This window comes from Corvus brachyrhynchos, unplaced genomic scaffold (genome assembly GCF_000691975.1).
Source record: "Corvus brachyrhynchos isolate BGI_N302 unplaced genomic scaffold, ASM69197v1 scaffold407, whole genome shotgun sequence".
Classification (NCBI taxonomy): Eukaryota; Metazoa; Chordata; class Aves; order Passeriformes; family Corvidae; genus Corvus; species Corvus brachyrhynchos.
Window position 1 is genome coordinate 922,526 of NW_008239056.1, and position 14,675 is coordinate 937,200.

The 14,675-nt window shown below is 45.3% G+C and overlaps 1 long non-coding RNA gene across 1 annotated transcript in view; it reads right to left on the reverse strand.

Moving 5' to 3' along the window:
• LOC108447892 overlaps positions 1-14,675 on the reverse strand; it is a 35,865-nt gene that overhangs the window by 16,789 nt on the left and 4,401 nt on the right. The window lies entirely within an intron of this gene.

The window sequence follows — 14,675 nt, forward strand, 5'->3', positions numbered from 1 at the left end:
ATTTCATTGAACTTAGCCCTGATTTATAAGAGGCAGATCCATATTACTGCTTTATAGAGCAATCTCTTAGCTGCCTATTCACAAGGATGTGCAGCCTGGCAAAAGAATGAGCTGAGGGAATGAGCTGGGTGGCAGATGAGCTATTAGTCTCGATGATATCACCATAGCATCTGGAGCAGTTACACACGGCACTAACACAGGGTATGAGAAATTCTCTGCTCTCAAAAAGAGCTAACAAAGGAAATACACAGAGGGTGGGAGGTATGGAAGAGCCATAGAAAAAAGAAGGAGCTGTACAATGTCACATTGCCAGCAACTGAGAAAGGCAGGAGCAAAGTCCCTGTCTCAGCCCCCTCCAGCTTCATGCTACCTTTGCTCTTTCTGGTTCTGCATCTGGATATAATGCATCTTTAACTGGAAGCTCAATTCAGAAAAAGAAAGTCATTTTCTTATTATTTCGTAAGAGAACTGGCTTTCTGCTGGTTGTGCAAACAAATTCTTTTCTGTGATTAATACCTGTCTCCTGTGCTGAAGACATCAGTCTCTGCGTGGATCAAAACTTAATGAAGCAAAGCTTTCTTCTCAGAAAAGAACATTTCCCATTTTTTCTGCAAACACTCCTCCTCAAAATTGCCCTTGTTTAGCCCTATGATAATTTTATTACGCACTCGCAACATAACTCACAGTACTTCCCATTATTGTGTGCCACAAGTGTTTACAGAGCCATTTTTTTGGCAGATACCAGCCTTTAGACACATTTCCACATTCCACATTTCCTGTTTCACTGGAGCCAATCACTCACTGTTCAGTACTGAGATGCAAGTCCCTAATTAATTTATACACAACGAAGCACTTCAGTCATTGCAATGAAAGCGTAATGGAGAGCAGGCCATTAGCAAAAACTGGCTATTGAGCATGGAGAAATTATTTCCTTTTCATGTTTCCATCAATATTAAGATGGATTCATCATCTTGCAAAAAACCCCTCCCCCAATCCCAAACTGCCTTTACACTTTTCCACTAATGCTGGATGGGATACCTGGGCCAGTTTTGTTTTCTCTCACAGCAAGGAAACCTCTCTGATTTGCTGAGAAGAACTGGGGACTTCACAAGGGACTTCACAACTGGTTCAACCCTACCCATATTCTCTTTATAGAATCAGAATATAATAGCCTGGTTTTAACAAAAAGAAATCAAGATTAAATTCAATATATTTTGAAGGAGTGAAAATTCCTAGCAACAGCTGAAAGGGAAGTGGAATCTATAAATGCCTCTTTCATCTTTATCAAATTACTATTCAGTGCAGTTACATTTATTGATAACAACATCCTTTAAACTACATTGTGAAAATCCATTAGCAAGAAATGCTTTAAAATGTTCAACAGGCTGTTGATGTTCAACAGATGATTTACCAAAAGCTAAAACAATTAAATACTATGAGCAGAGTGGGCATTTTCATGGGCCATGGAGCTTGGCAGGAGGACATTATGGTATGATCAGAAATGGACAGTTTGCATAGCATAACTTTTTAATTTTATCATCTCCATTAGCACGGAGTAAGGCAAGCAAAAAGTGTTTTCTGACTTTTCCTTCATCTCACTTCTGTATGTGCTCACCCCTAAAATTGCTGATGGGCATTTCAAAGTCATCACCTGTGGCATTTGCTACGCACTGAGGTACCAGACTGCTCTGAATCAGGTTTGGAGAGGAACCTACCTGTGAGAGCAGATCACTGCCCCCAGAGGAAACATCCTCTGACTGTCCCAAAGCCTGACAAGAAGAGCCCTCTAAGAAGTTGTTTAATTGTCCCCATGAGGGTCTGACCAGGGGGGCAATCACTGCATTGTCTTGTCTTTCAGCACACTCTGCACTGGCCCTGGAAATTCTCATATTCCCCTCCTGTATTTCTTTACTTGTTCTTTTAAACACAGTTGAAATGTTGGTCACTGCTGAGCAATCACTGTGAAAGAGCTGGATAGTTACTCTAAATTCAGGTGGATGATTCTGTCATTATTTTCCCACAAAAAAATTGCCATTCCTGACTTTTGTGCACACCCTGCAACACGGAAGGTTCGCTCAGGTCCTTGGGGGATCGTTCCAGAAGGACAGACTGTGAGTCCTTCTCTCGGTTGTTTCCAGCTTGGAGCAGAGAACAATAATGGCACAGAGATCTCCGCTCATTCCCCAGCCGTGACTGCAGCTATCGCAGCCTCCCGCTGCACCAGTGTAAGGAGGTTTTTGATGACATTTTCTTTGTTGCTGCAGAAGGCAAAGCCTGAGTCAGGGATTACAGGGAGAGGCAAGGGGGAAGGGGCAGAGGATGCAACCACAGCCATGGAGGAAGTGAAACAGCAGCTGTGGGGTCTCCATGCACTTTCTGGGCTGCACAGTGGGTTGCTGTGGGCTGTGTTAGGTTTTGGCTTACCTGCTGATAGATCAGATTCCCCTTCCAGATTTGATCATTCCCTAAATCCATAAAGAGATGCCTGAGGCAGGTCAGATTTTTTCTGAGGCAGATACACACAGTGCAGCCCAATTCCCTCCAGAGTGAAAAGCTCTTTGCACCTCAAAGCTGTAGGTTTAATTCACCCCACCCAACAGACCCTAGACCTGAGTCACAGACCAGCCACCCTTGTGTTCATCTGTTCCCCCAGGGCCTTCCACTTAGGAGCACAAAGCAGTGGCAGAACAAATTTGTGGCAGAATGTATCTTCTGTAATCGCACATGAGCCAACTTGTTAGATCATTTTCTGTCCCAGCTGAGATTGCAGCTCTGTGATTGCTTGTGATTGAGCAGAACTCAAAAACACATAATTACATGGGCCAAGGCACAGACATCAGCAGCTACAGATGCTGGTGCTTAGCTGGGAAAGTGCAGCACTTGGCGGGGAAAAGAAAGTCGGAAATGATGCGTACATTCCACCTCATCCCTGATGCAGAGCTTTTGGCCTTCAACCTGTGCAGAGCAAAAGGCTGGAATTTCTCAGGTGTAGTAACAGATTGTGTGGCATGAAACATCAAAAAAACTGTGTCAGTGCTTGAGCTGGTGGGCTCAGCTCGCCCAGCCAGATGAAAGCAGTCTGGACTAACGTTGGTGAGACAATACTTGGCATGTCGCAGGCACATCATTCTTGGCTGTAACATCCCCCTGCTGGTTCATGTTCTGTTTTCTCTGTTGTTGACCTCCAGTGATGGAAGAAAGGGGCTGGACAGGGAGAGGAAAAAGAGAAGGCAGTGGATGATGCTGGGAGCAGAAGAGAGGCCTGAAGGAATTGGAAAGAGAAGGAACAGCTGTGGGGCTGGGAGGAAAATGGAGACAGGGAATGAAACAGATACGCTTCCCCTTTGGGAGGGTGGGCTGAGCCAGTGTGAACAAAAAAGGACTAAAATGAAAGGGAGGAAACCAGAGAAGAGAAGAAAGATGGAACAAGGGAGGTCACAGAGAATGACAGGAAGCAGCGCCAAGAGGACAGAGATGAAGGCTGGGACACGTTGGGGAAAAGCAAACAGTGAAAAAGCCTTCAGGAACATTATGCAAAAGACAGGGAGAATTAGAAAAAAGTCCTATGAAAATGCCAGCTGCCCAGCTGCTGAAACTCCAGTACACTTACATCAACATCACACCACAGATCAGCGCCAGGGGAGGAGGTTTGGGGTTGGTTTTTAGTTGCACGGAAAGGCTTTCAGTGATGCTGAACATGAACTTCAGCTCCCACTGAAGTCAGGGTGGTTTAGAGGTGCTTACAGCCACAGGAACACAAGATCCAGCTTGATAAAGCCCATGAGAGCAGAAGCTACTTTACTATCTTGAGAACAACCAGCTTTTAGCTTGTCTGGCTCCCACCTCAAGACCCAGGGTGATAAAGATCAGCACGTGCAGGGAGGTAGCCCAGGGCAGGGACATTGCCCAGCTCTGCCCTGCACCACAGCAGCCATTTGCTTCCTTGTCCCCGGTGAGCAGCGAGGTCCTTCATTTACATGTCTAAGCTTGAGTAGGGGTAAGAGGCATCCTCTTTGCTTCTTGAAGTTAAATGTTTGGCTTATTGGCACAGCTTGTTTAATTTGGCTCTTAGTGCTCGGTCAGTGTTATTAGAGAAAGCAATAAAAACGCATTAAATACAAGGAACTACATTAAAACAACATGGAGTTTGCAATGCAAACCAAAAACAGCAGGAGGGCTGAGTATGGAGACTGCCATTCCCTCCTGCAATCATCATCTTCTCCCTAAATATGGAGAGTGTTATGGTGGAGGGCCCAGTGGTCACCATTCATCTGGGAAGTGTCAGATCTGTATCCAAGTTTGGCTCCTTCCCTCAGTACCAGGGTGGCTGCTGAGGTCACAAGTGGGGGCAGATATTTCACTCTGATGCAAGATGACAATTTGAAAGCGCTGAGCTCCCAAAACTGGAGCTTCTGCCAGAGTTTTGCTTCAGTGCAATCTCCCCAGAGGCAACTGGTGTCCATCCTCAGCCATATCTCCCTCCAATCTACATAAACCATCATTAAAGTGCACCTAAATTGTTCTTCCTCTCCACACATCCCTGCTGAGCTGCTTCCAGACTGAGTTCTTACACTTGCCATGTTTTTCCATTGTTTTATTGTGACCATATAATAAGGAGCAGACCCCCACCACAGGGAGGTACTGAGATTCATCAGAGTGATTCATGTCACCTGCCCTGGCTGGTGCTCACTGCTTGAGCCCAGCTTTTGCAGCTCAGTCAGATTTCCTGGTTTCAGCTCTGGCCTTGAGATCTTTAATTTGCCCATTTTATTAACTGATCTGAGCCATAGCTGTGTCCCCACATTTCTTCTGCACCATGAAAACCACAACTGCATGTTACATTTGGGAAAATGGCAAGGTGATTGTTGTGAAGCCTAGAATTCCTAAGGAAACAAAGCTTTACATGTATTCACTCTGTGTGTGTGTGTGTGTGTGTCTGTAGTTCTTGAACAGCATCAGACAGTTTCAACACAACAGAGGAGAGGACCTCTCAAAGCTCTGAACCTCCTGGAGGTGACTGGAGATGACAGCTGGAGGGTACAGACACCATTAGTATTCCCCAAGGAAAAGGCAGCGGTGAGTGCTCTCTCCACAGCAGACAGTGGAGATGCCACATGGGTGAAAGCTTCTCATTAGACCTGCTGATCAGGAAATTACTCCTTAATCATCTCAGTGTGCCTGAACACCTTCTCTTGCCACTCCTATGGGAGCTGGAAGCTGCACAGTTGTTACATTCACAGATTTCCTCACTCACCTGCCTTTCATCCCGAGGCCCAAATTCCAGGGGAAGGGGGTACCTGAGTGCTGCTGCAAAATGGGCAACAGAGGCAGCAGTGAGAGGATACAGGTGCAAGATGTTGGAGCTGCAGCGCTGCCCCTCAGCACATCCATTGTTCCTGTCCAGGGGCAGCTTTGAGAAAGTGGTGTAAATGACAGGAACTGGATCACTGGCTTGGACAATGTCAGCATGTCCCTTTGAGGGCATTCACTCCCCTATACCATGAAATGGCAAGTTATTATTTAACAGCAGACCTCACAGGGAGGAGTGTTTTTCTGTATTCATGGCCTCTAACAAGCATAGCAAATTGTTTACTGTACTCTGAGCAACCCAACAGTAGCTATAATGTAATAATTATAGAGAAACCTTCCTAAAAATATATTTCCAATGCATCAGCATAACTTCAGCGGGCATTGAACACATGGGTTCAGCCCAGCTTGAGAATCAGATCGTGCACTACATTTTGTGCAGCTGTGCGAGGACTCCAGTGTGGAGCTCTGGAGCCAGTGCCTTGCAGTGATGGAGGGAAGGACAAGAAGCAGTATAGAAGCAGACAGAAGAGCCACAGGTTCTTTTCTCTGTGGTTACTGACAACAGAAAACACCAGGCCCATTTTCAAACTGGATAAACTGAGAGTTTGGAAATCACAACAACAGCATTTTCTAATCTGGGTGCTGACTTGTTGGTCTCTGGTTTCAGAGGTTCAGTCTGAGTCCAGGCTGCACCAGCATTTTTCATGGAGATGATTCATTATTATTATTTTATTTCATCCCCACACACTAGAATAGCATCTAGAGGACCCTGCAAACTCCTTGGAGGATCCTTCCTTGTGTTCGGTATTAGTGAACTCCAGCTCATGCTACTGTGCCTAAACTTCCTCATCTGCAAATAAAGCCAAGACAAAAAACCCCCTCAACCTAGGGGTGTGTTCAGGTTTGGAAAAGAATTCTAGCACCTTGAAAGAAGGTTTCCCTAGAAGCCCAGTCTGCAATTTATTGTTTCAATTTAAAAAGTGTGTTTTACAATCCACAATCTGTTTACACTTCTTACAGCTATCTCTCTAAAAAGAGCTGGCCTCTGGTAGCTCATGGATTTGGCACAGCTTGTCGAACAAGCAGGCTCACCAACCTTCCATGACACACAGCGCTTCTGTGTAACTTTGCAGGCTGTGTTTGACTTGTCTGAACTTGAACAGTCGCCACTGATTGATTGGCTTCTAAAAATACCCACCCACCATGGTTCAAAGTCTGGAGAGCTCTTGTTGATTTAGATGGAGACTTTCTCGCTGGTCAGAGGCTAAGGCAGACATCTGACACCCGGGCTCTGCTCCTGTCTCCTTCCCCAGGAGGGACCAGCAGAGTCCAGGCCTGCTCGACACTCTGGATGGCTCTCAGTTCTGGTGCAGGACAAAAACAGCCCTACACATCCATTCTCCTCCTGCATCCCCACTTCCAGACTCTCCCTGGAACTGGTACTCAGTGGAATGATCTGCAGCCACCAGGAGCTGGAAGTGTCCCCACAGTGATGGGAGAGCTTCCAGAGACAGCTACTGCCAGCAAAAGACATGGCAGCACTCCCTGGAGAGAGATGCAGACGCGGTCACTGCCACAACAGCCACCAAGAGAAAAGCCAGGCTGCCACCTCCAGTGGAGACAATGGATCTGTAACCTGTTGCTGCTGGCATTTTTGTCACAGCTCCCAGATCCACCATCAAGCCAGCTCTAAGAGAGAACTCCATCAGAGGATAAAAGCTACTTTCAGCTCTCTGAAAGATCACAGCTAGACAGTTGCCTATGGAATACCAGGCTGATAGAAGACATTAATGGTATTCTGGGAGCATATAGGACTGGAGATGATGACTGCAGCCAGACCCCACTTTCACAAATCCACATTCAATCCCTATTGTGTACAGGTTACAAAATGGGACCTGGCACGGCTGCCCCAATCCAAGGTCTTGCAGAACCCACTGTTCCAAGACCCAGAGCCCTCCTTGTTTCCATCTTAAATGTACTGCATGACAGTTTATAATCATTCTGTCTACCAAAGATTTCCTTTCTTTTATATAATATCCTTCCTCTGCAGCAGCTACAGAAAGCAGTGCCCTCACTGCAGCTCTCCTACACTGAATGACCCACACTCCTTTGGCTTTTCCTTGCAAGCACCACTTATTGTCCCAGTCACCTTCTAAATTCCACTTTGGATTTATCCTTCCCAAAGATGGATGATGAGAACTGACCATGGCTTTTCAGATGAAAGTTCAGCTGTTCCTTATACAGTGGCAGGAGCGCTTCTTCATCTTTTCTGGAAACAGCTTGCCCAATAAACTCTATGATCTCATTTGGCTTTTGTATTCAGTTTTAAAAGGGGTATAAAGCAGGCTCTCCAGTATTTCACTTCATTTTATTTTAGTGTTTGTTATCTGGAAAGAAGAGGGTAGTTAAACTTACTTTTTAATTAAATTCCTTTAAATCTTTGAAAACAATAAAGAAAGAAAGACAGCAAACAAAGTAAGACAGAATAATTACCATGTGTATGACCAGAGGTATTTTTTCCCGTAACACATTTATATATAAATCTCTTTTCCAAAAACTTGCAACATTTCTCAGTTGCTCAGTCTGTCTCCCGGGTAACTTGACACCTCACAAGAGGAGCCTTGTGCCTCTGTTCTTTAGTGGGACATGAGTCTTCGTAACTCTATTGAAATTCTCCTCTAAATAAAGAGTATTCCTAGTTTCTGGAAGGTGAGAAGAGCTTGTGGTACTGCATCCTTCTCCCTTTGCTTCTCTCCATCTTCACAGAGCTAATGAAAAAGGCTCTGAGCAGCAGTAACTTCATTAAACCATGGTCCCTTTGGGCACACGGACTCTTTCTGTAGGTCTGGGAAAAGCTCCTAAGAATTTACATGAGCAAGGAGATAGTAAATAGGCTTAGGTTTGCTGTAAAAGAGTTCAAATCTGCAGTGTCAACTGTTTAGAGCTCCATAAATGATAAATAAAGTTGAAAAACCATGGCTTAGCTGAAATAACCTGACAAAGGTCCTCTGCTGTCAGCACAGCATCTACAGGTTGAGATCTCACTGTTGACACTGGATGTGGGAGAAAGGGGGCCGGCAGAAGCTCAGACCCTGTCATTCAATCAAATCCCTGGTGCAATAGTTCTGGCCATAATGACAATGTCTGAGCACAGAGCTGCATCCTGCTGCATCCTGTGTCTCAGCGTGGTGGAACCATCAGTCCCAAGAGATCAGGGCAGCTGGAAGCACCAGCGTGACCAAGTTTCTCATCTGCCACTGCTCCAGCTGGCCACAAGTAGCACAGAGTGGATGCAAAACACTGTAGGCTAGATTCATAGGGCAGTCTAAAACCCCACGACATTAAGACTGGAATGTGTTTGCCATTTTCACTGGAATTGGGGAATCGGGAAGGTGCTGGTGTGCAGGTTGCTCTGGGGCACTGTGTGGCCCCAGGCACTGCATTGCTCTGTGGGACAGTCTGTACTGCAGCAACACCTCAGAGCTCTCTCCAAAACCAGATCTTTCTCTCCAAAACCAAACCAGTAGCTGGTGCTGGTTTTAATGTACATTTAGTCCTTTAAAAGTACAGATTTCAGAAATGTAAGTATTGGGTAGTAAGCCCTGGGTATTGAGAGCTACTTCACTGTCTACTCAATGGCTCTCAAATATTGCTTTCTGCTTGCCCTTTAGTAATAGCTGCTTTAGGCAAGTTTTTTTACAACTTGCCTGATTTCTTTTTTTTTTAATAAGGAGACAATGCTTTCTCTGTCTCCTTCCTCAGACACCACTGCTCTCCCAGGGACCTCTCAAACACCAAGGACAGAAACCAAGTTCAGTTATTGTAGGTTGAAGTTAATCTAAAATTGGTGACTTGTCAATTTTAGTAGTTTTAATTTCCCAACTGTCTGCTTGGGTTACACACATAAAACTTTTAAATAATATGCCTTCTCTCTCTCCCTACATAGAAAACCACTGTGTTTCCCTGTCCTCCATAGAGCATGTGACCTTTAGCTGCTCTCCCTTGCTTATCAAGTCAAGGAATCCATTCAGCTCCTTAGCTGCTCTAACTACTGACTCTCCATTCACATCCCTCTAAAGGCCCCACCAGCTCCTTGATGAGTTTAGAGAGATTTATACTTGTGTGCCCCTTCATATCCTTCCTCCTCAGGCTTTGATTTACCATTGTGGCTTCCTTATGACTCTATAGCACTTCCTACATGTTTGTCTTTATAGCTTCTCATTTTGCCCCTTTGAAATCACCCCTGAGTGGTGTTTCCTTAATGGCAGTGGGAAAAATTCACCCGTCAGAGAGGCCTTTGCAAGGAGCTGTGCAAACCTGAGCTCCCGAGGAATGCAAATAGCATTTTCCTCCTCATGCTGGCCCTAAGCACAGGAAGAACTTTCAACCCATATCAAACTTCCTTGGGCGGTTCTCAGACCCTTGCCTGCTTTTACATTTCCTGTGCATTCTCTGAATAAAAGCTTTGTGACCTCCACAAGGCATGAGGAAATATGACCTTTTTCACCTGCTTTTTCAGTGTCCCCTCTCAAAGAGCCACTCCAGCCCAGCACCACTTTCTCTAGAACAGACAGTTCCACAGCTGCAAAATTTTGATCTTGATTTTTTTTCCCCTCCTGGGTTTTGTGATCTATTCATTACACAGTTGGTGTTACCCCATTAAAAAAACATGACTAATGGGAAAACGCAAGGTTGTGCTGGAAAGGACAGTGGCTGGGGTGACCATTACCCTAAGGATCTTCACTAGGGCCTCTTGGAGTCCCAGATGAACTGATCCGGAGGAGAATGATGGATCAAAGGGAACCACAGCCCCCTCAGTGCTCAGCTGCTCCTTGGTTAGACCCAAGGTTCGTGTTCATGATCTTTTAACTCAGCCTTTGAAGTTACTTTCACATTCATTCTCCTGCTCCTAAATATTCCACTCTGCAGGGATTAAAGCTGGTAGTAAAATATCTCACAAATGTTTACGATCACAATTACACCTGTTCCTAGAAGAATTTCACAGTCAATTGAGTCACATTATTCTCTTCATATTGGCCTTTCCTACCCTGGTATCCAGATTTCCCAATCACATAAACCAAGAGAGAGCCCTGGCAGGTTATGAATTCAGAGTATTCTTTAAAGAGTTTTAAACTCAAATCCTCACCAAATGCAGACATGCAAGCCAGGCAGATAATGAGATGTCTTCAACCAGCTGAACTGCAAAAAAAGAGGGAATGTTTCCTGTAAACATTGCCTCTAAAGCACTGGGATGTGTATGGCCAAGAACTCAAGCCAGCTGCTATAATTTCTAGATCAATTTTACCCAAATAAAGGCATTCCTACTCTACATCGCACAGCTTTGATCCCTTAAGGAGGAATTTCAGTTACCAGTGTGAGTTCATACTGATCTGGATATGACCAATACTCAAGCATGCAAGAGGCTGGGCAGAAAAGCAGGGGAAAATTTTAAGCTTTCTTTGGCATTTTTTCAACCTGAATTTCCCAATAGAAAAACAAAAGCTCGGCACTTATGGGTGAAATTCCCCCATGGCACAGTAAGGCTTGTCTTTCAAAGAGCAGTTAAGGCAGGCACAGTCAGGCCATTTGGAATTAGACTCTATAAAATCTAGCTAGAAGCAGGAATAGGAAATGGAGACTTTGAGAGTCCCCTACTCCCATCAAAATCATCTGGAAATCCCAAGTGCTGTAAGGAGTGAAGAGAAATCCAAGGTGCTGTAAAATATTCCTGGCCAGAGTTCAATTTTCTCTATGATCACTCACTGCCAATCAACTTTCAGCCCCTTTTCTCCTGGAACCTACTTCAGCTGTTAGCACCAAGCAGCAATAAAACCATATCCATGTTCACTCAGAAATCACATTGAAATGCCTTCATGCAAAGGGAAATGTTTCACATCCTACACATCAGATTTCACATGGGAACATCTTTCAGACTTCCAGCGTAGAATAATTTTTCCAATAGGAAAAATAAAGGCCTATAGTAAAGGCTGATCTAACAATTACATTTGCAACGATCACTCCCCATATTTGAATGTCCATGAAATTGTCACAGCGATAACACAGTTACATCCTCCTCTAGTTCTAAGGAAAATCTCATCCACTGAGACACAGTAACTTCCAGCACAATGTTCAATAGTTACAGCTCTGTCCTGAAAGTCTAATTGCACAACACAGTAAAAAAAGATGCAACACGAGCAGTTACAAATATGTACTGCAATGTCAAACAGCTCTGCCAAAAAAACACAATGGCAGGCCTTGGTCCTGCAAAGCCCCACATGCAGTCACACTGCTTTTTCACACATTTGGAATAGCTTTTCTAAAATTCATGCAGCTATCCATAACAGGCAGGGCCTTTTGCAGGAATAGGGGACTCCTTTACTTGTTCTACTGGTGGAAAATTAGATCTGCTCACTCCTATATAGCCTCTTTAAAACATCATTGAATTACCTACAAGTTACTAAAATTAGACTAACAAATAAATTACTTTGTAGCCAAGCTGATAAAATGTGACTGTTTACATATGATTTCATCCGAGAACTAAGATTAAAGATTACTTCAAACAGAGCCTTTATCCAGTATGTCATATAAAACTCTGTTTGGTTTCAGCAGAGCCGAGAATGACTTTAACAACCTTATTAATCACAGATTAAGAATGGAAAAGATCCTGCTTGGCACCAGGTGTGCCATTAATAACAACTGGGATGCAGGGGAGCTGCAGGATGACCCAGCTTGACCGCCAAGGAGGAGCTCCAGGGCTGGAGCTGTGCCATGCCCGGAGCACAGACACGGCCGGGCACAGCAGTTCCAGAGCTTCACAGAGCAGCCAACGGGGACAGGAGCTCCTGAGACCTCCCTTCTCATGCCAGCTCCTTTGAAGTCCTCTAAGCCTATGGTGGATCCACTTCAAAAGTCAGCAACTACCCCCGGGAATCCAAAATTGCCTAAATCACTGGTTTCTAGCCCTAATGAAGTCCCCTGCCTTTTTGATGATTTGTGTCTTGGATGAAACAAGGCACAAGGCTGATGTTCCTCACCTTTCCCTTGGCAAGGGCACCATGGGCATGTGTTTAAATACATGTTAAGGTCCTTGTCCATCTCTGGGAAAGCCCAGCACTCCAGAGGCACAGGCAGAGGCCAAGCACAGCCTCTTTTGGCACAGCCAATGGAGTTCCTGCCACCCTCCTCTCTGGAGCCCACAGGCACCTGGCACCAAGGCCAGGCTCAGGGCCAGGCACCTGGGCACTTCTCACAGCAGCTGCCATCTGCCAGCACCTCACCTGGCTATCCCTGTCCCTTCTGCCCTCCCTCTCTCCAGGGGACTCCTCTGTAGTTCTCCACAGTACTGTTACAGCCCTCTGTGCCCTCCAGCTCTCCCCTCCAAGAGTATCTTTCTTCCGGGATGGGAAATCAGCCACTCTCAGGTTAGAGTGTGGTCCATGACTGACTTGCAGGCACTATCGCTGAACAGATGTGAGGTGGAAATGGGCTGGAGTAGGAAGAAGGTCCAGGCCTACAGGACCCCGAGCCTCAAGTGAAGCCCTGCAAGGTCCTTTCTGCTCATCCAAGGCAGAATTCTACACCACAAGCTCTCCCAACCCCACCAAACCACACAAGGAGAAGAGAAAATCTGTTCCACATTAAAGATATCTAACAATCATTTTTAAGTACAACCGCAAAGGCTTTGCCTGAGCAGCCCTTCTCATATTTACCTCCCATGCAGTCCCAAGGTCTCCCAAAATGAATCAGAGAGACTTTGCACATCAGAACAGTCTGGTTGCAACAGCTGTCCCGTGTATAAGGACTGGACAATGACAAGCTTTCCCACAAAAAACCCACTACAGAAACTCTGCAAGCCCATCTTTTAGGTTTTAGCTCTTGCTCTGCAGAATCCAGTCTATATGGGCAGCACACAGCACTCTGGGATGGTATCCAAGGATCTAGTTGGCACTGCCAGTCCCAGCTCACCTCCAGCATGTGAAGTCAGCCCAGCCAGCCTGACTGACCACCTACAGGTGAATTATCTCCCAGCTGTTTGCTGTAGTCAAGACAGAAAATAAAGGGGGGATGGACATTTCTTTCCCCAGGATCATTTTAGAAGATGTTTGTCATAAACCTCCAAAAGGTAAAAAGCAGAAGAAAAGATCTAGAATCCTCCCTTCTGCTGTGCAGTAGATAAGCTGTGATTCAGCATGAAAGTCCTTCCGAGTTTTTCCTAGTTCTCATTACCGCAGTGCCCAAATATCCCATTGTGAAACAAAGTCTCCCCCAGCGAGGTGCAGTGCCAACGCACAAGAAGCATCAGGGGGTTTACAAAAGAGAAGAGCAATCATGGTGCCTGGCATTCTGAAAACGCTGTGCAGCCGATCTTTGGAAAGCAATTCTGAAATCCCTCTCATCAAAACAGAAGCTCCTAACATCACTTCTCATATTTTATAATGTTGCTCAGATCTCTGCCCTGAGCAGTGGAATTCAAGTTTATGATCCCTACTCCACAGCCTTTACTTGCTGCAATTTACTGCATGTTAAGGCCCAGGCAATTGCAGAGAGCACGCACAGAATTCTCTTCCTGCTTATATTGCACGTGGTTTGCATTGTTTAACTTTTGTTGTATGCTCCATGCTATTAATGCCTTGTGTTTCTATAGCATCTCCCAGGCAAAGGACTCAATAGTGTAGAAAGGTAAATGCAGCTGAAGAACACAACCAAGTCTGGTAGAACCCCCACTCTGTAACTATTTTGACAATTTAAAGTTATCTTGTAAAGAGTGGTGCCTTTCTGCTCCTGCAGGAAGCCTGTGTTCCTCTGCAAACTGCTGCCAAGCTGGTGCAGGACCAGACTAGTTTATCCCTGCAGCTCCCCTGGCAGGCACTGGGTAAGTGACTCTGAGCTCTCTGCCCTTTCCACAGTGCGGAGCCAGTGCCTGCACGTACCCATTTCCTTGGGAAGCTCTGAAAAAGGGCAAAGCTGAAAAACGCACTGCTGTGCAGCTAGCCCTGATCTAGCTCTTCCTCCCCTGCAAGTCCCGAGGGCTTTACTAGCGTGCTACTGTCAGTACAAGGAAAAAAGGAAATTCTTCTGAAGGTGTTTGGGAGTCAGGACTAAGTGTGCTGACAATGATATTTTCTTTGCACAGAGCTGCCATGTGTTCAGGTTTTCCTGGATACTTCTTTTTTTCCTCATGCAAATCATGCATAGCAGAATTAGAAAACTTTATATATTTGCTGAAAAGGTGGAATTTTCAAAGGGAAGTAGAGACAAGCAACTGCTTGTCTAGGATTCCTGGCTATCCAGCAGCCAGTTTGAGAGTAGCAGTTGCTGGACTTTTGGCATTTCTGGTTTTGTCCCCTATATAAGTATCAGCTACA